At 45.9% G+C, this 26092-nt stretch overlaps 1 protein-coding gene across 4 annotated transcripts in view; it reads left to right on the top strand.

The window, feature by feature from the left end:
* Nucleotides 1-26092, top strand: part of LOC138523933 (IST1 homolog) — a 433705-nt gene that overhangs the window by 8875 nt on the left and 398738 nt on the right. Inside the window, exon 2 of one of the 4 annotated variants that reach the window (XM_069635473.1) lies at nucleotides 126-247. The exons of the other annotated variants lie outside the window; for them this stretch is intronic. The gene's annotated coding sequence lies outside the window, so the exon portion shown is untranslated. The remainder of the gene's footprint in view (nucleotides 1-125; nucleotides 248-26092) is intronic. 4 annotated transcript variants of the gene reach the window in all.

Raw genomic sequence — 26092 nt, 5'->3', positions numbered from 1 at the left:
TTTTTCATCGCTCTATAAGCGCTGTAGTCTGCTTCCCCCAGACCTCATTCCTGGTTCCCGGCCCTGCTCCCTCCTCCCGGCCCACCCCTAATTGACTCATTGCCCCTTCTAACACGTTACTCTAGGGCAGCCCCATCGGTGAAGGACCCTGAGGCAAAGGACAGCTCCAGCAGAAGCAGTTCCAGACCGTGTTGGTCCGTGTTAGCCTGTGTGGGCATGCATCCGTCAACCAGCAGCGACAGACAAGGTAAGTGCGGTTGGGCAGGGGGTGCAGCCATTACTGCACCCCACTAAATGGACCAACCCAAACCCATCTTTTTTTACTCTCTAATAGCATACAGTTTGATGCATTGCAGACCAAATTCAGTATAGTAATCTTATCTCACATGTAGTCTGATTGTGTTAGCCATATCTTGCATCTAACCTGATTGCCTTGGTAAACAATGGCCCTCATTCCGAGTTAGGACTACACCATGGAGTAAATAGCTCCATGGTTGGCAACCATGGAGCTATTTACTCCATGGAATACCTGCATGGTGAATGGAGTAATTTCCAGTCCATTCCAAGGTTGGATGGACCGGTAATTCCCCATTCATCATAGCCCTTCCCCATCCCCATTTCTGCCCCCATAGGGCTCAATGGGAATGGGGAAGGAGGTAATTACGGCAATTTACGGTGCCGTAATTTACTCCAAGGTCACTTTGCGGGTCCTGTAATTTACTCCTGCTAAAAGCAGGAGGTAAAGAGGGACCCGCAAAGGGAACTCAGAATACGGAGGTAAGGGATTACCGCCATCGGTGCCCTTACAGGTGCCGGTAATCCCTTACCTCCAACCTCGGAATGACCCCCAATAAGTCTTAAGTCTCACTGCATTTACTGTTGTGCCGCCATATTAGACCATTGTGCCCTCTATCCAGGTGTTCCAAATCTAAGCGTTGCTGCATTTTCTGTTTTGCATTTACTGCTGTGCGCCATATTAGGCCTCTTTCCCTCTATCCAGGTGTCCCAAATCTAGGTGTTACTGCATTTTCTGTTGTGCATTTACTGTTGGGCGCCATATTAGGCTTTTCTCCCTCTATCTAAGAATCCCAAATGTAGTCTGACTGCGTCTACTTCTGTACATTTACTGTTGTACTCCAATTTTGGCACCTTTCTGGCCCTTCCTCCCTCTATCCAGGTGTTTCAATCCTAGGTGCTACTGCATTTTCTGCTGCACCTCACTTGTAACCCTTTGTACCCATACACAGACATCCAGAAACTAGGTGTTACAATTTCTGCTGGTCTGCCCCATTTTAGGTCCAGATATCCCAGATCTGAGGGCAACTGAATTACCGGTGCACACCCATTCTAGACCCTTCCCTTTTCTATTCACGTGTCCCAAACCTTGATCCGACTAGATCCAAGATAACCACACTGCAATAAGCCATATCGGGCATCTAGGCCAATGGTACTTGCAAGCTATACCTGGCACTGCTGCTGTGCACTCAATTTAAGCTTCTCTCCCCTTGCCAGGCACCCAGTAGCTAGGTGTTACCACTTTGTCTACTCTGCCCTAAATCGGGGACCTACCTGCTAAAAGTTTCCCATAGCTAGGTATCCATGCATTTACAATTTCATGACCACCATCCTAGGCCTCTCCCACTCACTAAGTACTACTACCATCCCCAAGCTAAGTACTACTGCTGTGCCCCATTAGCCAAGCTACAGGTGCCTCGTAACTAATCGCTGTATCTCCAACCAAGACACCTTCACCAACCGCGGGTTCGAACAACCCAGCTCTCGCACCCAGCATGACACCCCATAATGTAGGTTGTCACCGCACCATCAGTAGAACCCCTACCCAAAACCCCCTCCCCCACTGCGAATGAACCACTAGGTCTCCACCAACTCAACCGCTAGCTAGCCGCACAACCCGCCTCCTACAACATCAACCAAAGGACCCCAAATATAAACAAAAAGGAAAAAGAATCACATCAGAGGCAGAAAGGAAATAGCTGCAAACGACCGAACCACAAGGGTATACTACCCTTGGTTCAACAACCACAACCAAATGGACCACAAAATAAACAACAAAAACCAAAACGGAAACGCAGAGGAAATATCAGCAAATAACCAAATCGCGAGGCCCTACAGCCCCTGGTTCAATAACCGCAATAACGCAACCCCCCTAAAATAATATATTCCAAAGAGCCACAATACGCCACGACACAGAAAGGGACCATGCGAGAGAAAACTGGAAAGAAAGAACAAATCAAATGGAACTACATGATGGTACCCCACCAATAAACACAGACACAATGGAACACACACCCACAAGCCTGACAGAAAACAGAACAAACCCCAAGAGAAAGGAAACATCTTTATACCTAACACTGTAACTCGCAACAGACCTCCAACCAGAACAATTCACAACCACCAACGATGCTAGACGCTCCAGCAAGATAATGGGACTGCACTGGGGAAAGACCAGAAACACACAGAAGGAGCAAAAGGGAACACAGCGGCCTTAATCCATGTATCACCAACATACTAAGGCACCTACTGCAATAAGAGACAAGAGAGGAACTGGAAGAAGCCAGGAACAACCCAATACAAAACCTAGCAGATCTACTCAATGACGAAACAGACCTGATGGAGCACACTGCACATCCTGAAACCAACAAGAAAAAGCAAAAAGAAAAAACCACCAAGAAGACCACGATATGAAGAAACCTGGAACAAAACAAAACAATGCTATACAAATATACTGCAATCTAATCAACACTAATATCCAAACATGCTACAGAGATTTATGATCTACTCTACGACGGCAGAATAGACATCTTATTTGTCACAGAAACCTGGCTAGACGACAACTACAAAGTCACACTGCACAGCTGCCTACCCGACAACTTCAAATGCACACAGGTAAACAGAATAGGAAAAAGAGTAGAAGGACTTGCAATAGCCTACAAAGAACACCTGAAAATAAAAACAGATGACCCACTAAACATCATAAACTGTGAATCCCTCGTCCTTCACATGACTGCTAACTCAAAAACACATTCATACTCATCTATAGACTGCAGACCTATGATGCAATCTTCATAGACACCTTCATAGAAGCCATCACGAACATAGCCATCAAACACGACCACCTGATCATCCAAGAAGAGAATGCAAACTCCCAAAAATCACCAATCAAGTAACTTGAGACAATGAAACTGTGCCAGATGGTAAAAGGAGTGACACACACAGCAGGACACACTCTTGTTGCAATCCAGGGAAAACCTAATCTCTACTGCACCGCCAATACAAATACAATGGAGCCAAAAGCTCCCACCATCTGGGAAAGAAACTGGAATACCATCAAAAGTAGAAACTTAAAAGAGCAACTGGAATCCTGGAAACCATCATCACCAAACCTGGACGAAAGAACAGACCTAATCCAGAAATGGATCGCCGACACAATACACAGCATCTCCACAGAAAAACCCTTCACATCTTCACAAACAAAAGCAGAGGCAAGATGGTTCACGCGCCACCTCCATTACAAGGAAAAAAAAAACAGAAACTTGAACTAGAATGGAGGAAAAACTTTGACCAGGCAAAAAGAATAAACTAAAAATCAGAGCATACAAAAAAGAAATTCTCAAAGCCAAAAAGAAATACTACAACAATCAAATCACAATAGCGGCCAACACCCAAAAAAACTATTCAACTTCATAAATGATATAAGAAACTTACCTGGATGCAACAACACACCAGTACCTTCACAAAAACTATGCAACGACTTTGCAGCCCACTTCAAAAATAGAATCACTGACATACATTGAGTCATAAAAAGCAGACCATCTGACCAGACAGTGCACCATGCCCCACCGACCCTGGAACAACAGAATAAGCTGCAAAGCTTCACACAAATATCAGTAGAGAGATTCATCAAGCTGGTGAAACTTAGCAATAGCAACACCAATGGACCCCTGCCCACTAGACATCTATAAATCAATATTCGCACAAGGCATGCCATTGGAATGCCACAGAAACCTCTTCAGCAAATCGCTCTCAACGGGGAGAAAACCACGGTCCTTCCGAACGGCATACATCAAACCACTCCTCAAGGATACTACAGGCGATGTGGAAGACTTCTCTAACTACAGACCGATATCAAACATTCCCTATCTGGCAAAACTGCTAGAAGCCTATGTCTATGAACAAATACTGGAACAAGTAGAAACACAGCAACTGTTGGATCAGGCACAAGCTGGTTTCAGACCCACCGAGAGGGACGGAGGCGGCACTTCTCTCTATCTGGTATGACTTAAAGACCAAGGCAGACTCCAAAACAAAGTCGGCATTGATACTACCTGATCTCTCTGCTGCGTTTGACACAGTCGACCACAACATCTTAATCAGAAGACTGGAAGAAACAGGGATCACTGACACACCACTGACCTGAATTAAATCATTCCTATCTGAAAGAACGGAAACGGTATGGATAAAACCATTCAAATCACCGCCACAAGACAACACCTGTGGAGTACCACAAGGATCCTCCCTATCCCCACTCCTCCTCAACATCTACTTGACTCCACTAATCAACCTCATCAAAAAGGCATGGCCTCACTTCGCTACAACTATGCAGATGACACCCAAATCTAAAAAAGCAAAGATGTACAAGAGGAGAACACAATGCTAGTAGACTGTATGAAAGAACTCTACGATTGGATGAACACAAACGGCCTCAAACTCAACCCGGGCAAGACAGAAATCATGATCATATGCAAAAACCAGGAATACAACTAATACATCCCATGGCCAAAAGAACTAGAAACAGTGCCCACGCCATCAAAAATAGTCAAAAACTTTGGAATCCTAATGGACAACGAGCTAATTGTAGAACCACAAGTAAACACAATAATCAAAAAATACTTTTTCCATCTACAGACAATACAAAAAGATCCTGCCATTCCTCTCCTTTACGCACAAAACACTAGCCATAATTTCCCTCATCATGTGCAGCATAGACTACTACGCCAACAGCTTATACCTCCGGAATTCTGGATTATCTACTGAAGAAACTGCAACGTATACAGAACGCAGTGGCCAGACTACACCTTTAACTATCATGTTATGTTATGTTACTTCGCATTTATATAGCGCCTTATGTACCATTGGTATGATCTCAAGGCGCTGGTAGGTTGAACGCCCTTGGGAACCGAAGTGCAAGTCAGTAGAGAGAAGCGAGAGAGTCATAAGGTGCGTGTGAGCACCGGATATGTGTGCAGCTGGTGTGGCATTCGTGTGATAGCTGCTTCTTAGCGGTAGGTGTGGTGGTTGAGAGATCAAGCGTATGTGTTCGTTCTGACAGGTTGTTATCCAGACCGATTCTGGCTGCGTTAGGCCTGAGGAGAACGCCTAGGCTGGAGGGTGTGTAAGCAGCTGTGTTTAGTTAGGGTGATGGGGAGTATGAGGCAAATGATGGTATGAGAACAGCTATACCGAATGGTGTCATAGTATCGCTGTGTTCTAGTTGGGTGATGGTGTAAAGAGGAGAGTAAGCATGGAGATGTGATATGGTGGTTTACCTTAGGTGCTTGAGATCGAGCATACTCTAATAGTTCCATGCACTCCACTGTGCATTGAGGCTGAAAGAAATTGTCCTGAAAGATTTAGGAGAGAGTTGGTTACTCGAGTCGGGAGGTAGTAGAACCTTTCATAAAGGGATCAATCCTAATGTACCAGGAGTTGGAGATTTCCTTCCATACTCATAGGGCACTCGCCCCTGAACAGGGGCCACTAGAGATCGGTAACCACTACTATCTAAATTCTTACCTGCTAGCTGTGTGGGCCCAAAGGCAAAAGCCTTATCTATCTGACTCCATCTGGGGTCTTCTGAGTGGTGTAAGGAATTTATGGTGGCAACAGTAAAGACACACAGGTGATCACAGTTCAAGGGTGTTTATTAAACTATATAAATGGGTGAGAAAAACGCCTAATCTAAACCTAAATCTAAGATGGGAACAAGCTACAACCATCAAATAATAATAAGGCAGTTCTAGTGGCATCTTGTCAAATAAATTGCCTATACTAAAAAAAAATGATTGCCAATCCTTACCACTAAGTTACAAAAACCGTGTGGGGTGGTGTTCACAAGAAAAGAAAGAAGTTTCACAAATGAGAAGTCAGGATGTTATGGCCGAGGTCTCCCTTACCCACGTTTTTAACACAGGACAAGGCGTGACTCTTGAGCACAGCACACTCGTGGGCTTCTCAAGCACAAGGCTACAGTTCCTTTCAGCGATATCAGGACCTTTGGTGGTCAAGTCTCTTTCATATAAAGTCCCTTGCCTCTGAGGGCCTGATATGTTGACAACAAAACAAACGTTCCTTTCCGTAATGTTTTACTTTGGGTGATGACTCTTCACCCATGGATCCCCCTCAACCGTGCTCCGATCCTTCTTGAATGTTAGCCTCCGTCTGTCGGGTTCACTACAGCCTTTAACTCAAAGTATTTTCAGCTGTAGTTTTCACAAGTCTCAATGTCTTTTCAAACAACCTTTCACTCTTGTCAATGCAATGTTCACAGGGTTATTATTCTTCACCCCAACTTGCAGGCATCCCTCAGCCGGGTTCACATTTGCCAGATACACAGTTCACTTTACTTTATCACAAATGCAGGATTCACTTCCCTTAGTTTTCTTCTTGGCTACGGGTCAAAGACTTTCGAGTGTACAAGGGGTTTTACTCAACCCTTGTATGAACACTTTACCTTTTACGTTGGGCTCTCCTAGGGTCTCCTGGTATCTGTAGTTTTCACATAAGGGAACCAGCCAGACTCTTTCGAATGAGCGCCCATGTTGCGCCGGACCACTTTGCAGCTGGCCTTTCCCTGGCTCTTTAAAAGTTTCAGTAGCACACAAGTTATTTGTTCATTTGTTCTTTCAATTCATATCTTGTTGCCGTTTGCAACCTTTGCTCAACACAGTTGGGTTTACTATCGGTTCTCCCTCCGACTCAACCGCTTGGCATTTCTTGTCTCTGGAGTCAAGGACGGCACCACGGTAGCAAGCCTCTCTCCCTGTCTCGGTTATCAGTGTAGGAGGGCCCTGTGCACCGTTAACATCTGTTACACCATGCGCTAGCTGTAGTTCCCGGCCTTAAGATTCCTTTAATGGAGGCTTTGCAGGTCTGCGTAAAAAAGGGCAAGGGCGCTTCCCTTCTTGTCATCCTTTCGGTTCTCACCGCATTTCTCCTCCTTTTGAACCGCCTTCCTGGAATAGCTTGCGCCTCATGCGCCTTTGCCTTGCTCTAAGTGTGCTCTTGTGCTCCGCCTTTTATCCCTGTGAAGAAGTGAAAGGGCCATCAGGTGTGTGTAGTTATTGTCAATGCCTGACTCTGCCTGACCCTTGTTTGGGACATGTCATGTAAATGGCTCTGGTGTTAGTCCGTTGTCTTTGACAGTGTAAGAAAGTGTTGGTGAATCGGAAAGGTGGGGGTGAGAATTTCAAAATATCGTACGGGGTAGGATGGGAAAAAGATGTTATAAGGCAGGGGGACCGCGTCTCACCCGTCAGTGTCCCACCTCCACTCCCCGAAGACCCCCCACCCAGGTGATTCTCCCCCACTGGTCCACCCCCAGGAACTGGATCTAATAGCGATGGCCGTCTCCTGGCCACCTGGATGCCACCTGGATGACAGATCTCTGGGGACTAGTGGGTGAGACACCTTCAGACTTCTCACAGTGGATCCTAGCCTGGTGTCCCACAAGAACTATAATCATCTTTGAAACAGAAATTGGAGCCTTGCAATATCTCACTTTCTCTTATCCTTCTCTTGTATTTCTCACCCTGATGTTCTTTCCTTCCATCTACTCTCTCCCTTCACTTACTCTCTCACTGTTGTCTTTACAATTTTAATCTGTCTCACGTCTATGCCTTACACCTCCCCACCACTCTACTCTACTCCTTTTCTCCAGTACCCTTCTTTCACTCTCTGTCACCTTTCTCACTCAGTCTCACCTACTCTTCTACTTAGTCTCACTCACTTGCCATACACACACTCTCACAGCCAAGTACCACTTTCTCTCACCAACCAATTCCTCACCTTCAACACTCCCTCTGCTAGTATCCTCATGCTCCGCTCCATCCTCCACCCCCTGGTTTACCTCCTCGCCCCTTGACCTCACCAGAACAATCCACTCTTTCCTATCTCCTTATCCTTTTCTTCCTACTCCTGACCCTTCCATTGGCTCTCATGCTCACCTTGTTCCCCGGGCCAATCTCTGCCTTGCTGCCCACATGGGCTGGTGAGCCGGTGTTTCTCAATGGTGGACTGGTACGGCAAAGGTACATTTTGAAGTTTGTAGTCCAGTGTATTTGAGCGTCCTGATTGGCGGTCTGCAGTGAGCAAAATTCCACCGGATCAGTGTTCACCGCCACATCTCTCGCTGGAGGGTTGCATGTTCCATCCTTCGCCTCAAGGATTTCTATGCTTAGTAGTTCTGAAATGGAAGAGAGAAAACAATGGCCAGCATGTTGTACGGAGGCCATGGGATGATTGCAAGTGGTTCCCACTTGCTGCCAGGCACATGGGGGTGGGGGGAATAGCGACTGGGGCCCTCTCAAATCCCTCACTCCATCTCTGGGGTAGGATTGCCAAACACCTTGGTTGGCCTCCTGTCCCAGGTTAAGAGGGGTGCCCTTTCACCTCACCTCCACTCTTTCTCCTAAATCCTCGTCTTCCCCAGGGAATCTGACTAGCTGCAGATACTGGAAAAGAAAGTCTATGTTTGATTGTTTGGACCCTGCCATATGTTCCACTGAAAATGAGCATGGTTGGAGTTTCAAGAACCATTGTAATATTTGAGGATTGGTGTCCTTGTTTCGTGCCATCTATACCAGATGGGCATGATCGGTAATGAGTTTGAATCGGCAACCCGTCAAATAGTTACATAGCCTGTGTATGGCCCACTTTAAGGTCAGACACTGTCATTCTACCACTGGATAGTTCTTCACCCTAGGGAAGAGCTTACGGCTGATATATAGTATCAGTTTCTCTTCCCCATCCTCGAACTGAGAGAAGACTGCTCTTAGGACTACTGAGAAGTCATTGGTTTGGAGCAGGAATTCTTGTGAGAAATCGGACATAGCCAACACCTGACTCTGACATGTCGCGTCTTTAGATTTTCGAAAGCTGTCTGTGCCTCTTGGTTCCAGCGTACAGGGTTGGGGTGCATCTTTGCAAGTTTGTCAGTGGTGCTGTTAGTTCATAGATTTGGGGAATCAACTGTAAATATTATCTCACCAGCCCCTTAAAAGACAGGATGTCCGTTTCTTGGTTTGGGGCCGTGGTAACACTCTTAATGGCCTCCTCCTCACTGTGGTGAGGCACTGCCATTCCCAAACTGGAACCCGAAATACTTCATGGACAAGTGGGGCAGATGGCATTTTGCAGAGTTGGCCATGAGATTAGTCTTTCTCAACTTGCCAAAACACGTGTAATCCATAGGGTAGATCAATTAAACTTCCTTATCACACAACAGCAATTGGACTTAGTCTCCAGCATTAATTTTTTTCGGGCGCAGTAATAAGGTGTGACCACAGCAGCCTGGTTTCCTAATTAAACAAATGGGGTTTAGGAACTTGAAGTCTCCGTTCTATGACACACAAATGCGACAGTGCAAATTTTTGCATTTAATCAGGTCGCGGGGGTTCTAAGTGATATCAACCCAAAAGTTCCTTCAAAATCTGCTCAATTGATCATAGACAGCAGCCAGGTGTCTCAGATAATTCTTCCAAGTCATGCAATACACAATGATGTCATCCAAGTAGGCCCCAGTAAAAGTCTGATAGGGGGCCAATATGTGATTCAACATTCCTTGGAAAGTAACTGTAGTCCCATGGAGGCTAGAGAGTAGGACCATGAATTTAAAAATCCCTTCTGGAGTCGAGAAAGCTGTTTTTCCCTTGGCATCTTAGTCGAGGGGGGCCTGCCTATATCCCTTTGTGAGATCCAAAATTCAAATGAACTTGTCATCTCCTAAGGTTTCTACAAATGTGTGGGACATGAGATATGCATCTAATTTTGATATTCCATTTAGTCTTTGAAAATCGATGCAAAAGTCCCCGCTGTTTTGTTTTGGTACGAATACAGTAGGAGAAGACCACTCACTGTAAGATTTTTCAATAACTCCCAGATCCAACATTTGTTCCAGTTTTGCTCTGACAATCCTCTCCCTGGCCTTAGATAGACGGTACAGTTTGATCCCTCTTCTGGATGGTTTTTGGATTTTGTGTACTACCCCTCGAACCCTACCTGAGTATGGGAGAAGACATAAGGATATCTCTCCAACATCTTCACCAGTTCTTTGTGACTGGATGTAGGACGACCTGGAGGAACTGTGACCCCATGAACTTGAGTTGGAAGGGTAGTCTATCTGGTATTGTTCTCAAATAGAGCCAGCAGCTTCAGTTGCTGTTTTCTCACCAATCTTTTAACCTGTTGACGTGATACAGCTTGGATAGTTTTCTCCCAGCAGCCTGTTAGACTTTATATGTGAGGCGGGACACGAGCCTCATGATGACATAGGGCCATTGCCATATGGCTAATAACTTGTTTTGGGTGGTGGGGAGTAACACCATTACTTTCTCCCTACGTGAAATGTTCATAGTTTGGCTTCTTTTTAGAAGTTTTCTCCTGGCGAGTCTGGCCAGTTTGAAGGTGAGTTTGCCAGATTCATACCTTTTCCATGTATTCCCAGATGTTTTTTTATCATGGGTTGGTTGTTGGTCTGTCAACTATTGGGCTCTTTCCCCTCTTCTCCCACGATATTGAGAACATCCTGTGGGTTCCGGCAATACACCAACTCAAAAGGAAATAATCCATTGGATTATTGGGGCATCATGCTTACAGGAACAGATCCCATGCAATCAAATCGTCCCAGTTATTCCCAACCTTGGCAGCCAGTTTTCTCACAATGCACTTCAGTGTTTGGTCAGGCTGAGGATGATACGATCAATACCCTTTTAACATTAGTGTGAGGTTTTTCACTTCACCCATTAGCTTGGATAGGAAACTGCTTCCCTAGTCTGTAAATATTTCTATAGGGAAGCCAACCAAGGTGAAGAATGGATGAACTGAGTATGACTTCAGTGCTGTTGATTCTCAAGGAAAAATCCATTGAATTTCTGGTTGCATAATCTAGGATTACGAGGATGTACTTATTCCCTGCCCTGGGAGATTCCAGGGGCCCCACGATATCCCTGAAGGTAAACAATCCCCACAGCCACAGTACATACAAGTTCCAAATAAAGTTCTAATATCACAGGAAAATATCCTAGGAGATAGCCCACAATGTTCCAAGGTTACCAAAGACAAGCAGGAGAAATCCCCAAAACAAAAAGTAAACACAAATCCACTAAATCCTTATGGGGAAGCAACACAATCTATAGAACAAAAGGAGCAAAGGAAACCGAAAAATGCAATGCCTAGCATTTCAGTGCTGGACTGCCCTTGAGAAGGCAGAGGGGCAGACTGATATGAAAATTGACATTTCTACCCTATTAAAGGTGCAATAATCTAAAACGTGGTTGTAGACTCTCCTGGGTGGGATACATCCGGTAGTATTGGTATTTACACTTTTGTAAATCTTGTTTTTTGCACATAGGTGTGGGGGTATAAGGTTCTCGATTAATTCACATCATAGTCAATTTGTGGAAATCTATGTACCAAGTTCTTGTCCTAAGGGGGAGGGGGGGGTCTGCTGAATGGGAGAATTGGGTGGGTCTTTGCACACCACTATTCTGATGATGCATGCGTCATCCCTTAAAGATATTCAATACTTGTATGATAGTCTCCATCGCATTGAAGACTTGCTGGCTTCTTCCCATCTTAGGTTGTTTCGGCCCTCAAAATATGCTTTATGTTCCTTCGTTAAGTGGGACCCAGTCATGCCTGGCCAGTGTTGCAATGAATGGCAACACCCTGAGTTAGTTCCTGTAGCAAAATCCTTTAGGTTTGTTTTATTCAGACAGTTTCCATAAGCTGCTAAAATAACCCTCTGAGCTTTCTTCTGACATCTCTGTGCAACCTGCAGAGAATGGCTTGAATCCCAATTAGGCTACCTTGACCCCTCATTCTTCCAAGATTAATAAATTAGTACTATTAAGTTAGGTACCTTATTAGAACACTTAGAAGCAATAGGAACCTGTTGGGGAGAATAATAGAAAACATTATTTCTAAGCGATACCTTGTTAGAAAGTAGTAAGCGGGCAGCTTTTGCAAATAAATATATATATTCTTTTGCTTGTTCCAACATGCTTCTTCAAGGTTGTGCATCACTTTGCCTTTAGTCACCACTGAAGCCAGTGATGGGCTTTTCAGTGAGGTTTCATCATTCAGCCTATTCAGATTAAGCTCTACATGGTTATTTGTTTTAGTACACTTAGGGGGTCATTACGACCCAGGCGTTAATCATGGCGCTGTTAGTGCCATGATTGATGCCGGTATTTTACCGATTGCGCCATGGTGGATGGCAGAATTACTGCCCCATTGCAAGGTTGGCGGGCGGTAATTCCCCATTCACCATTGGCCCTTCCCCATTCCCATTTTTGCCCCCATAGGGCTTAATGGGAATGGGGAAGGCGGTAATTACGGTACCACAAATTGCGGTAATGTAATTACCTCAAAAGTCCCTTTGCGGGTTCCTTCCTTAACGGCTAGTAAAACCAGCCGTTAAGGTGGGGACCCGCAAAGGGACCTCATAATTAGGCGGGAAGGGGTTAACGGCGCCGCCACCTTTTACGGCACCGTTAACCCCTTACCGCCTGGGTCGTAATGAGGACCTTAGACTGAGTGATTTTTTTTGGGAGGGTGGTTGGGGCAGTGGGTTAGATTATGATGGCATAATCGTTCAGGCAACCATAATCAGGTCTCTTCAGTTGCAGTTGATTGTTTGTATGAAGGCATGAAAAGATTTTCTATTGCACAGATAGTTGAAATTACTGCCCTTGTTTATTTGGGGAAGAAATGAGAGATCTGAGTTAGAAATAAAACCCAAATTCCTTTCTGTCTGGGTAGAGATTATGGCCCTTTCCGGGATGAGGGTTTCTCAAATGGTATGCATTGGGAGCTGCATGGCAGTCTCTGTTGAGGAGGCGGCTTGGCGTCAGGTCAGTGTCGGGTTGCAGTTTTTGGCATTAGGGTGGGTGATGTTGTCTCTAGCGTTGATGGCGGGTGTAGTTTGCACCCTTAGGTTCTGGGTTGGAGTGCTTGCTTATGACTGGGGACTGGTGTGCGGTTGCCGCACTAGAAGCCTTTGTTAATTGTTCTGTAGTTAATATTGATGCTTGTTACAGAGTACTGAATCCTCCGTTTTCATTTTTGGGGAATGGGGGAAATGTATTTCTTCTATGTCTTATGGAGAAGTCCCGTTAATGAAATTGAAACAACTGAAATAGAGTTTATTTTCAAACTAGTGGAAAAGCCTGTGTACACACGCTAATGTACGTAAAGGAAGACATTTCAGAGTGTAAATATTTTATATGATGTATTTTAACATAATTCATGTTAATAGAAAAAAACATTTTTTGTGAAGGAGCTTGCTCCTTTTACGTGCAGGAGTACTAACCTCAAACACAATCTCACAGAATCTGTTGAAAGTTTAACCTAGTCCATATGGCCAATTGTTGTATCTGCTCCTCATTGTCTTGTTTCCGCTTACGGGCTCTGGACTCAAATATATAATGTTGAGGGGTGTTAGAGTGATAAAATTCACGTGCAGCATAATTCGAAGTAGACATGCGATCATACCATAAAGTAAATTGAAATCAAAGTTTAAAACGTACATGAAGAATATTATTGATTTAATAATACATGCCAAGAAATATTACAATGAATAATTACATAATACATAAGTACATTAAAAAAAGTTACGTATTTTGTTAGAGAAATAGTGCTTAATCAAATGAGTTTCTGTTTGTGTTTTTTTTTTTAATGTATATATTTTCTTAGTGTATGCAGCTTGAAGTATGCTGTTAAAGTGGTATCCCTCTCTTGGGCCTTTTCTGTAGCTAATTGTATGCTATAGTTGTTGAAATACACATTTTGTTCGCCTGAAAGATGAATTTGAAGTCTTATTGTTGTATGCGTAAGGCAACAGTTCCCTCTAGCAGTGATAACAGGTGAAGGGGGCAGGACGGCTTCGGACAAACATACATTTGGCCTTTTATTATGTAGTATCATGTGATATTCTGTTTCAGCTCTTGAAAGGGTCTACATTGTCATGAATAATGCCTTTTTTAAGTTTCACTACAGTTCCCTTATGGGGTACTTTTTTGTGCATGTTTCTTCTACATTTGTGGTGTCAGATCAGGAAATCCTCTTCAGCTTCGAATTATCTGCGTTACTTCCGCATCCAGTATGATTTGACTTATCGTCTCCGTGCCCAGGAGTTGTTAACAGATGGGATCGAAGTTTTTTTCCTTCCTAGTACTTCTTGAGGGATGTTTTCCAGCCGTGAAATGCCCTTCTCTGGTTGAAGTCATTGTCCACTGTCCACACATTTAGTGGAAAATCCAAGGCATTTACTATTTTATTGTAGGCTCCTACCACTCCCTCCATGGATTCTAATTTGGGGAAGAATCACTCACTTGATTTACAGGTTTGCAGAAGCACTAAGGAGCTCACGAGCCACCTATACACAGTGTAATGACAAATAGATTATTGACACAGAGGTACATCAAGTTAGGGTAATGCATGGGTGCCATGACTGGTCTGCTTTACCTTAAGATGGCAATGGCCCTTCTAAGCCTTCCACCCACGCAAGTCAAATAATTAGAAAGCATTGGGGACATTGAGAACATGAACACATGAGGGGAACAAGAAGAGAAGACGCTATATATGATAGGGCGTGGGACAAAGGAACACAGGCAATTTGAAAATCCCACATGAAATAGAATGATTCAATCAATCCTATTGATTATTGGAACTAACTAGAGAGGCTACAGACAATAAAATGATGCAAGGAAAGCAAGTGAGTTTGGGAGTTGGGACGGTGGTCAAGAGAGATGCAGCAGCATGTGGAGGATGGCAGTTATAAACAAGGCGACAGAGTTTATTGGGCATTGTAACTATATATGTAAGAGAATCTAGGCAATGTGAGAACCACGTTGCAGTCAGCCTGTTGTGGGCTATAGCCCAGAACCAGGGCCATCAAGAGAGAAGAAGTGGAAATCAGCTTTGGGGCTGCTGCAACGTGAGCATGGATTGCACCACAATCCATACTCTTAAGTGCTAGCAACGTCATGCATTAGGGACTTTTTACAGGTTGGGCAAAATAAGAAAATGGCGCAGATATAGTTTTCTCACCAGGTGTTCTTTTATACATCTAACAAAGCAGTATCTGGGCCTTCGAAGAAGCAGAAGTGGCCACTTGCACATACCTCTGTTCCGTATTCACTTGCTATCGGGCATTCAGGTGTGTGGCCTGTGTGCTCCCGTACCTTCCGCTCTGGTACCTCTTAGCCCCACCATCCCTGCATTTCCGGAGGGGGGTGGCACATTAGGATCATCTCCTACTGAGCTACTCAGTGGCTGATGAGGTGCAGTATTCTGGGGAGTTTCTGCCTGCAAAAGAACATAAAGAGAATACAAGGTCCTGGAGCTGTGCTGGAGAATGGAGCTGAACACAGAGCAGGCTACATGTCAGCATCTGCTAGGGCTTGATCTGGTAATGCACTAGTAAGAGTTGTCTAGCGCAGTCTTTAGCCTTTGGCTTTTTTGTGCCAACTTGAGGTGCTCCTGCACAGCATCACCTCCATAATGTAGGGGGGGCTTTAGTACAGTATTGACAAACATTTCTGAAATTGTAAGTTATAGCACAGAGACTAGGGAATTCGGGAACCTGTTTCAGGAGTTCAACCAGAGTGGGGCACATTAATGTAAGGGCCCAAGAACTGCAACCAAGAGTTTTACCCCTGGTAAAGCATGTAGTTGGTAGTGCTAAGAGCGTATGGAGTGGCCCACAGGTTTGAGGCCTAAACTAGATTGGTGGGAAGTGTGGTGGGTCAGAAGGAGGACGTGGACACGATGATGACATTTAGCAAAAAATAAGAATAAGGCCTCTCATTCCCTTTTGTTACGTGGGATTTCCCTACCTATGTAAATAACTAAGGTGCTCGTCAGCCATTAGGAAATTACCAAATGAATAAGTCTGGTGTCCAAAACTAATACTAACTGACCCTACCGCTATTTTAACCAACTAAGGTCAGGAGAATGGCTCTCTTCTCCTGATGGTTACATCTTGTGTTCGTCTTCTTTTACTTTCTTGTTAATATACAATTTTCAGATAGTCTGTGGTCACCATCTGTATAATTTCTTCCAACTCTCTTACAAGGCTTTTGGCTTTTCCCCCCTCTTTGTGGATTGCTTTCCATACTTCCCTTCTTGATCTTTGTTGTATCCTTTGATTCAAGTAAAGTGGCCCTGGGTAGTGTTGTGAAGTACTACTTCCTAGTTGTACTTTGCTTCCAGTGTAGGGTATTTCAGCGCAGACCTAACTTTGGGAAGCAACAGAGTGCTTTACAATCGTAGGAGGAAGAGCACAGTGAGGGAAGCGGAGATCAAATGCACAGGGAGCCAAAAGGGGAGGGTGGCAAATTGGCAACATGGGGGGAAGACAGTGGGGATCAGATCACTGAGTCTCAGGTAGGGTGGGAAGTGTAGGGTGTGTGGACCTAGGTGTTAAGGAGGATCCGTTCCTTGAAGAGGAAGGTCTTGAGTTCTTTCCTGAACTGTAGAAGTGATGGGGAGAGTCTAATGTTGATGGGGAGGAGGTTCCAGAGTCTTAGAGCGTAGACGGAGAAGGCCTGCCTTCTGGTTCTTACCATCCTGCACTGTCATAGTTCAAGTCTGCACATTTACTTATTTCTGGTGTATCGCAGGCCTCCGGATATGATACGTTTTTCAGTGGGGTAGCTTGGGTACTTCAGAATAACAGCCTTGTAGATGATGCAACAGGATATGAAGATGATACAGGTTTGCAGTGGGAGCCCGTGCAGTTCGATGAGGAATGGGGTGATGTGGTTAATGTGTCTTGCTGCAGCATGCAGAACACATTTCAGACGTACCATGGTAGTAGCCGGAAGGCCTTCCAAAAGGGCATTGCCTCCATCCATCCATTTTCTTTTTGACATGAAGGGCTTGATTTCAGCAAGAGAGAAACTTGGTACCAAGCCATTTGTCTTCCTTGCTATGTGCTGTATGAACGTGAGGTCTGTTGATGTTTAACCCAAGGGACGTGGCACAGGGAGCCAGTGTCAGGGTTCCACTAGATGGTTCGGCATCTGATGATAAACAAGTCCCGCGTAAATGCAAACATTCCAGAATACACATTAGAGTGAACGGTTCTCACTCCAAAGCGGGAAGCTCTGTAACTCCTCTGAATCATGGTTCATTTGTTTACACGCTCCCGTTCAGGAAATGCTATGGGTTGCCGTGGAGACGCTGACACCCTTTGCATTTGCGTAGGCTGTCAGGCCTACGACGCCGCGCTGTGCATGCGGTCACCTGACCAGTATGTAAGCCCCACCTCCGCGCATAGCGGTGCTTCTGAATTTGCAAAAACTCTTAAGCTACGCATCTTGTTACTCTGTCTCCTGGTTTATAGACTCCTTGGTTTTCTACGTGACTTCTTGCATTGTTCTTGTTAATTGCCTTCGTCTTACCAGCCCATTGTTAGACCCGGAACGTCCACGGACTGCATCGTCTATTCCTACAAGTCTTACCTGCTCATTACCAGACCCGGAACATCCACGGACTGCATTGTCTCTTCCCACAAGTCTTACCTGCTCATTTCTAGACCCGGAACGTCCACAGACGATATTCGCCTCATCCCACAAGTCTTACCTGCTCATTACTAGACCCGGAAAGGCCACGGACTGCATTTGCATCATTCTTCAAGTATTACCCAATAACTGCTTACCTTGGAACTTTCACGGACTGCTTGGTCCCCTTTACATCTTACCCCGCTTGCCAAGGCCATTTGGATTATTCCAGCTACAGTCATTTCATCATCCTCCTTTTTCTGCTCAAAAACTTTAAGGAACAGAAAGAACTGTTGCGCATCGGTGCAAGGATCAAAGAACATCAGCGCAACGGCGCAAGGATCAAATGACACTTTAGGCGTCCTCGTGCTGGCGGGAATAGGAAACAGGACATTGGGTTTCCAGGACTACCGCTTCATTTACCAGAATTCATCTGTTGTCTCTCACCTGTCCACTCAATTGGTAAGCACACGCACTTTGGTTCATGCTTTGTTTCCTCTCACAATTGTCCTCCCGGTAATTGTTGCATTTCCTGTTCTAGGGTACTTACCAATTTAGCTTGGAAATATTCAGTCCCATTCTGAGTTTCTTGCTTGTGAGTATCGGTTCTTCATCTTGTTCTGAGATAACAGTGCCTTTAGCCAAATTTTAATACTTGGGTACTTTTTCTTGCAGCCAGCTGTCTGAGTACCAGGGTGTGCAACCATTTTCGGGCAATACTCACCTCAATCTGTCCTTTTGTACGCTTGAGGGGTATATTGTCAGAAAGACCAAATTGCGTTTCGACATGTCAAGCCACCACAACTGGATTTAGGCCTTGGACTCTAACAGCCAGCTGTGGTGTGAATCCCTCGAGGTTCATAGCAGAGAGCCATGAACCCAGATGAACCAAGATTTGAGTGCTCAGCCGTCCTGGGAGGGTGGCTTGCTAGCCAGAAGTGAGAGCAATGGCAGGGTCTGGATGTCAGGGTATTTGGTGTTGTTGGTCAGCAGTAAGAATTCAGTTCTTGGAGGGGTTGAGCTTCAGGTAGCGCTGGACATCCAGGATTGGATCAACGTGAGGTAGGCCTTGAGCCTGTGGATCTCTTTGATGGAAGATATCTTGAGGTAGATCTTTGTGTCATCTACGTATTGGTGAATGTGGCTGTTGTGTGGCGAGAGGAGGGTTCTGAGTGGTTCCATGTAAAGATTGAAGATCATGGGGGACAGGATGGATCCTTGCAGGGCTCCACAGTTGATGGGTAGAGTTGGTGATCTGGAAGAATTAATTTGTATGAACTGTTGGCGATTCGCAAGCTAGGATTTGAACCAGCTGAGGATGATCTCACTGATCCCCATGGGGCAATGTAGATTGTCGATGAGTTATCTGGTGGTCTACTGTGCCAATGCTGCTGAGAGGTCAAGGAGAACTAGGAGGCAAGGATGGTCATCATCAAGGATTTAAGGGCATCGTCGATCACCTCGATGTTAGCAGTTTCTATGATTCATCTGGGTCTGAAGCCAGATTGGTAGGACTGAAGGAGGTTATTGGCTTCGATGAGTTGGAGGATTTGTGTGGCTACTGATTTCTCAAGGATCTTACCTAGAAAGGAAAGATGGTTAATGGGGAGGTAGTTGCTGAGGTCGCCAGAATCCAGTGTTGGTTTCTTAAGAAGCGGGAGGATTGGTCTGTCTTGAGGGTCGAGGGGAAGGTGCCTTGAGTTATGGAGCTGTTGATGATTGTCAGGTAAAGGAGTGCTTCAGTCGGAAGGGTCTTGAGTAAGGATGCAGGGAGGATATCATCTGCATACAATGTGGCCTTGAGGGATGCTAAGGTGGCAGTGAGGTCTTCCATAGTTAGTGTCTGAGTTGTCCGGGTATGTGGTTTTGTGAGATGGGATATGTCTTGTGCTGTCAGTTGTGACGTTGGTGTCTGTGTTAGCGGATCATGTTGATCTTGTTGATGAAGAGTTTATGGCGGGGAATTTTTCAATGGAGTGTCCTACGGGTCGGTCGGGCAGAGGGTTGATGCAGTGCTTGATGGCTTTGAAGAGGGCTCTGCTTTCGTTGTTGGTCTTGGCTATTGTGTTTTGGTGGTAGTTGGCCTTGACAGTGTTGATCACTCGCCTGCGTTTAGCACAGAGTTCCATGAGCAGGGCAAGGTCTGATAAGCTACAGGATTTTCACCAAATATTTGCTTGTTTTCTGATCGTTGAGGTTGAGTACCAGGGTGCTGAATGTTTAGGCTTGAGGGTGTGCCGTTCCACTGGTCATAGTGGTTGACGTTTGTGAGGGTGGTGTTGAGTTCTTGGAAAAGCGAGTGGCAGTCCTTGTTCATCAGAGGTACATCAGCCCATGTGAGATGGAGTTTGGTGAGGTCTTCTGTGAGAGCCCCCACTGGGATGTTCTTAAAGGATCTGATGGCTTGATTTCTTGGTTTCCAATGGCTTTGCTTGAGAGGTGTGGTATGACTAATCTGAAAGGGGATTGCCAGATGGTCCAACCAGTCAAGCGGAATAGGAGAGCTGTGATGAAGGGTGGGCAGTGTGGTGATGATGAAGTCGAGGATATTGCCTTTTTTCTGTGAGTTGGTTCTTTCGTATGCTGTGTGAAGTTGGCAGTCAAGATATTTTTTCATTGATTTGGTTGCTGGGTTGCCAGGGATGTTGAGGTCACTGAGGAAGATGTTGGCATGCATGAGAGACCTGGTGGTGACTAAGTCCGTGAAGTCTTCGATGAAGGAGGTGTTGGGCTCGGCTGATCTGTAGATGGGATGAAAATTAACTGTATCCGTTTGGGAGAGTGGAAAGTGGCAGGAAAGGTTTTAGAAGGAGCCAATGGTGGCAATGTCCAGTTGGGTGCATGGCCATGATGCCTTGTGAATGATGCTGAAGGTTCCGCCAATCTTGTTTGGACGGTCTTGTTCTAGTCTTATGTAGCCGTTGGGGTTGAGGACATCTAGGATGTGGGTGGAGGTGGATGTCATCCAGGTCTCAGTAATGTAGATGGCATCCAAGTAATATGTGGTGATGAGGTCGGCAATGTCAGCTGCATGGCTGATTGCTGAGCAGACATTGGCGAGCATCCATTTCTGTGTAATGGTGGATGATGGAGTGATAATGGGGTGTATGGTGACATGAGTGAGGTTGCTGAGATGCGGTATCCATGATGTTGCTTTGTGCAGCGTGGTTGGCGATAAGTGGTGATGGTAGGAATGGGTGGTTCGGAGAGAGGAGCGTACACATTCGAGGGAATTTACCTGATGTTAAGAGGGGTAGGGGTTCTGGGTCCAACCGGTTTGAACAGGAATTTTCTTAGTCTGCCCTTCAATCTGGATGCCTGGGCGAGACACACCCATGATCTAAGAGTTCAGAGCAGAAAGAGACATGCGGGGCTAAGTTGGGTGGGGCTTGGGCCATGTGACTTAGAGCCACTTGCACCTTCTCACCAACTGCAAAGGAAAAGGAGTGCTGCTTAATTAGGGAAAAAGGGTCGCAAAATAAGAAGGCACCAACAGATTAGCAGTGACTGACATGTTAGTGGAGCTTAGGCCAAAAGTCCTAGATCCACTTGCACCTGCTAACCAACTCAGTTGGTTATTTTGTATTATTGAATTTCTAGGATTGTAATGAGACCTTAGAGGTCTAGCATCACCAGGTCTAGCCTTAGCTCTGGCAGCACTCAAGGCCAAGCAGAATTTGGCACCCCGCACTCCTGGGATGGCACGGCCAGCGCGAGCACTGGAGCTGTGAGCTGTTCACTGAAATAGGGTGGTGCCAGCCCCTGGTTTAGGAGGTCTTAACCCTCCCTCCTTGAGGCGGTTACAGGAAGAAGGGAGCACTCTGCCTTGATGTCTGAGTGCTAAGCGCTGGGCTCCGATGGGAAAGGGGCGATATCAAGATTCTGTCTGATTTCTCACCTAGGAGAGCAGACTATTTAGATGTAAACATTCTTTAACATGGCAGCAGCAGCAAACACAGTGGCAGAGGACAGACGCCTGCTGAGGCGATATCAATATATATTCTATGATGATGAGCTTTCAAAACTCTCAAGCCACCCCTCACCCCCCAAAAACATGAGTCTGGCTCCACTACTGCGCTAGCTCAGGAAAGCTTTTCAAGGCTCCCCCGCTGCCTGCTTTCTCCCTCTATCATGGTGTCCCAAATATAGGTGTTGCTGCATTTATTGTTGTGCCTCCATTTTAGGTGCTTTCTCCCTCTATTCAGTTGTCCCAAATCTAGGTGTTGCTACATTTGCTGTTGTACCCCCATTTAGGTGTTTCCCCTTCCAGTTCTACCTCAGTTAAAACCCTGGCACTCTTGTGTCCCTACTTAACAATATAGTTGTCCACACTGTGAGAAACCAAAGGGTATCTCACCCACTATTCCCCGGAGACTTGTCATCCAGGTGGCAAGGACACAGCCATTGCTTTGGATCCAGTTCCTGGGGGTGGACCAGTGCAGGAGGATCAATTGGGGGTAAATCGACCCATGGTGAGACGCGGTGCCCCCCCCTTTCCTGTACACCTAATATATCCTACTTCATAGGATTCTCTGATGTCCCACCTCCCCCACCCCTTTCTACACAAACACTAGGCCGAGGAAGAGGGCCACTGAGAGTAAAGAGGCTAGCCCTTACATATCGCATTGGACCTGTCCCGCTAATCGGGTCAGGCAAAGTCGGGCACTTGCCTTTAAGTGCACACATCTGATACCAATTAGCTCTCCTCACACGGATAAAAGGCGGAACATAGAGACAGACTCTGAGCAAGGTGGAACATGAGTAATAGCAAAACGTTTGGGGCAAAGGCGAACCTGCTGGAGCAGAGCAACAGACCGAGGGACGAGAGCAAAGGGTGGAGAATCCCTAGAGTTCCCTGCAGGAAGTCGTTGCCTCCAAAGGGCCGCGAGAGACACCTGGAGAAGGCCAAATCCCAAACAAGAAGGCTGTATTGTGTTTCAAGGACGCCAGCGACCCTCCCGGGTGAAGGGCAGAGTTGGGGAGGCGAGGCCAAACCTGTGGTACTTGTGAATTGGAAAACTGTTAGGACGGAAAGGAAACACACACAGCCGGTGAGTTGGCAAGCAACATGAAAGACCAATGTGTACTAGGGAAATATTGAAGTTGCAATATTATATCGCACAACTGAAGGCTGCACACGTGTGGATGAGACCGAAGAAAGGTAGACCTGTGAATGAACCTTGAAGTAATGATAGCTGTAAATCCAGCGACACTGAGTAACAGAGTGGTCCGGCGAAAGGAAGTAGCCCACTCAAAAGTCTCAGTGAAAGGTGAAATGTTTGTAGTGATGAAGTGAGTTGAAAGCTGGAATGTTGAAGTGGTCCTGCCGCGGTCTGTAGAAAAAGACACGCACATTTGAAAGGCTTTGACATTAGGAAATGGCCCGAGCCCGACTGAGGGAGACCGAAAATATAATAAGTTAGGGAAAGGGAACCCCTAAAGGATGTGAATTGAGCTTGGGGAAGGGAACCCGTGCAAGTGTTGTGAACTTTTGCTTTGAAAGGTCTGAGCCCGACTGAGGGAGACCAACGTGAACTTTTTGTTGAATTGCGTTTTGGAAGCTGGAAAGTGAGACTTTAACTTGAATGGCCATACAGGCCTCGATCCACCTTTTCAACTGTCTTTGTGTTAAGAATCTGAGCCAGACTGTATCATCTTGCCTACGGGGACCGCCTTACATTGTGCTGTCCAACATGGGGAGGAGAGCTGACTCAGCCACTGATTTTCCCTTGCATACATATTCTTCTTTACACACTTTTTGTACAAGAGATAGGGCAGGCATTAGGTTTTGTTAGTGTTGGACATTTTGATTTGACGGACTCAACTAGGACGGTTTTATTTATTATTTGATGGTCGAAACTACTTCCATTCTAACTATAGGGCAAACTTCAATAAAGGTTTTCAACTTGTACCTTTTTGTGTCAGTGTCATACTTGTGATACAATGCCTCAATATATACTCTATGATGATGAGCTTTCAAAACTCTCAAGCCACCCCTCACCGCCCAAAAACATGAGTCTGGCTCCACTACCGCGCTAGCTCAGGAAAGCTCTTCAAATCTCCCCCGCGTTGCCTGCTTTCTCCCTCTATCCTGGTGTCCCAAATCTAGGTCTTGCTGCATTTACTGTTGTGCCTCCATTTTAGGTGCTTTCTCCCTCTATCCAGGTGTCCCAAATCTAGGTGTTGCTACATTTACTGTTGTACCCCCATTTAGGTGTTTCCCCTTCCAGTTCTACCTCAGTTAAAACCTTGGCACTCTTGTGACCCTCCTTAACAATATAGTTGTCCATACTGTGAGAAACCAAAGGGTGTCTCACCTGCTATTCCCCGGAGACTTGTCATGCCGGTGGCAAGGACACAGCCATTGCTTTGGATCGACCCATGGTGAGACGCAGTGTCCCCCCCCCCTTTTCCCGTACCGTACACCTAATTCATCCTACTTCATAGGATTCTCTGATGTCCCAGCTCCCCCACCTCTTTCTACACAAACACTAGGCCGAGGAAGAGGGCGACTGAGAGTAAAGAGGCTAGCCCTTACATATCGCATTGGACATGTCCTGCTAATCGGGTCAGGCAAAGTCGGGCACTTGACTTTAAGTGCGCACATCTGATACCAATTAGCTCTCCTCCATCCTAGCTATAGGGCAATGTAGAAGTTTCTCCAACCCCATTGAAAACTTCAATAAAGGTTTTCCAACTTGTACCTTTTGTGTCAGTGTCATACTTGTGATACAATGCCTCCACTACAATACCCACTACTTTGTCTCAACTTTTTGAGCACTCTCTCCCAATAGCCAACTGTCCCAGTTTTCATAGCTTAAGTGCCTGCCGCTTCAGTCTCAATATGGTACACTGGTTGCTGTGTAATGTAGCTGTTTCACTCCTGCCGCTGTTTTTGTTTCATCTGGACTTCCTATCCCAATAGCCGGGTACGCCCCAAACTAGCCAATTCGAGTTGTTACTGCAGTATCAGCCTTGACTATTTATACTTACTGCTGCTGTCTCACATTTGGGCACCTTCCCAGCTGCCAGGTATCTCTACTCAAACAGTTATACTTATTGATGCTGTGTCTAACTTAACTGCTTATACCAGCTGCGGTTGCCTCAAATCTGGGCCTCTTTGCACATTGATCTGATTCTCTCAATTCTAGTCTTTCCATCTATGGTAGTATCTCAACCTCAGACACTCCCAGTCCCTCCAACCCACCCACCTTCCACCCAAACGCTTACACAAGCATGGCAATCAGCACACACTCAAGCCGGACACACAGACAAGCTAGATCTCTACCCCCCCACACCCTTTCCCCGTCCATTAGCACTTCACTCACCCAGACTCGATCATGCACACACTGCCACTCACCACACACCTCCCCACTCACATACAAGAGCAGCTCTCAGGCATTTATTTGATTTATTTGTTTATTTATACCGTGCTTATAGACAGGTGGAGTGCTTCAAAGCACTTCAAGGTGGGAAGGGAACATGAGAATACAGTAATCATTCTTAGGCCTTGAAGTTTCTGAAATGATCTAACAGAAAAACTAGCATACTAGGCCTGACTGCATTTCTCCTAGTGCAAGTGCATGAAGTGTTACAGTAGCGACCAGGCTAGGGAGATGGGGAGGGAAAGTGTGGGGGGGCAGGACAGACAAACTAACTAGTGCTAGTACATTTAGCTCTTGCATGCATACAGCCGGAGGTGAGAGGAAGGGGGGGTGTGGAGGAACAAACAAGTCCAGTCCAGCAGGGTACTGGTTTAAGTGCAAAATACACCACGCACGCCCTTGCACCCTCATTCTCAAACCCAGTACCACTCTCACCTGGAATCATGCACACACACACACACTGCCTCTCACCACACACCTCCCTACTCACATACACAAGGAGCTCTCTGACATTCCGGAATACACAGCATCCGCCCTTCATCCTTCACCCTTGTACCCTCTTTCTTGCCCACCCTCACAAAGGACCAAAACCTCCAAGATCCTCTCAGCACCCACCCTCCAACTCTCAGACTAGAGGGGCATTCGAGCGCTCCCAGAAACAACTGATCCCTGCACCACTCCCAACAACCCCTGCCCGCCCCCTCATACTCTCCCGCCTCCCCCTTTCTGCTTTCCCAGGCTGAAGGCCTTCTCCCACCCAAAGTTTCCCACCACCCAGAATCCAAATTCCAGACCAGAGGAGGCCTCTGGTGCTCTGAAAAACATTGCCCCACGGCCAGCTCAACTCTTGCGTCTACCTTTGGAAACAAACCCTGCACCTCTTACCCACACCTGTCCCTCACC

This window comes from Ambystoma mexicanum, chromosome 1q, assembly GCF_040938575.1.
Source record: "Ambystoma mexicanum isolate Mex_15411 chromosome 1q, UKY_AmexF1_1, whole genome shotgun sequence".
Taxonomy (NCBI): Eukaryota; Metazoa; Chordata; class Amphibia; order Caudata; family Ambystomatidae; genus Ambystoma; species Ambystoma mexicanum.
Note: the sequence above shows the minus strand (reverse complement) of the source record. Positions and strands in the feature narration are given on the sequence as shown.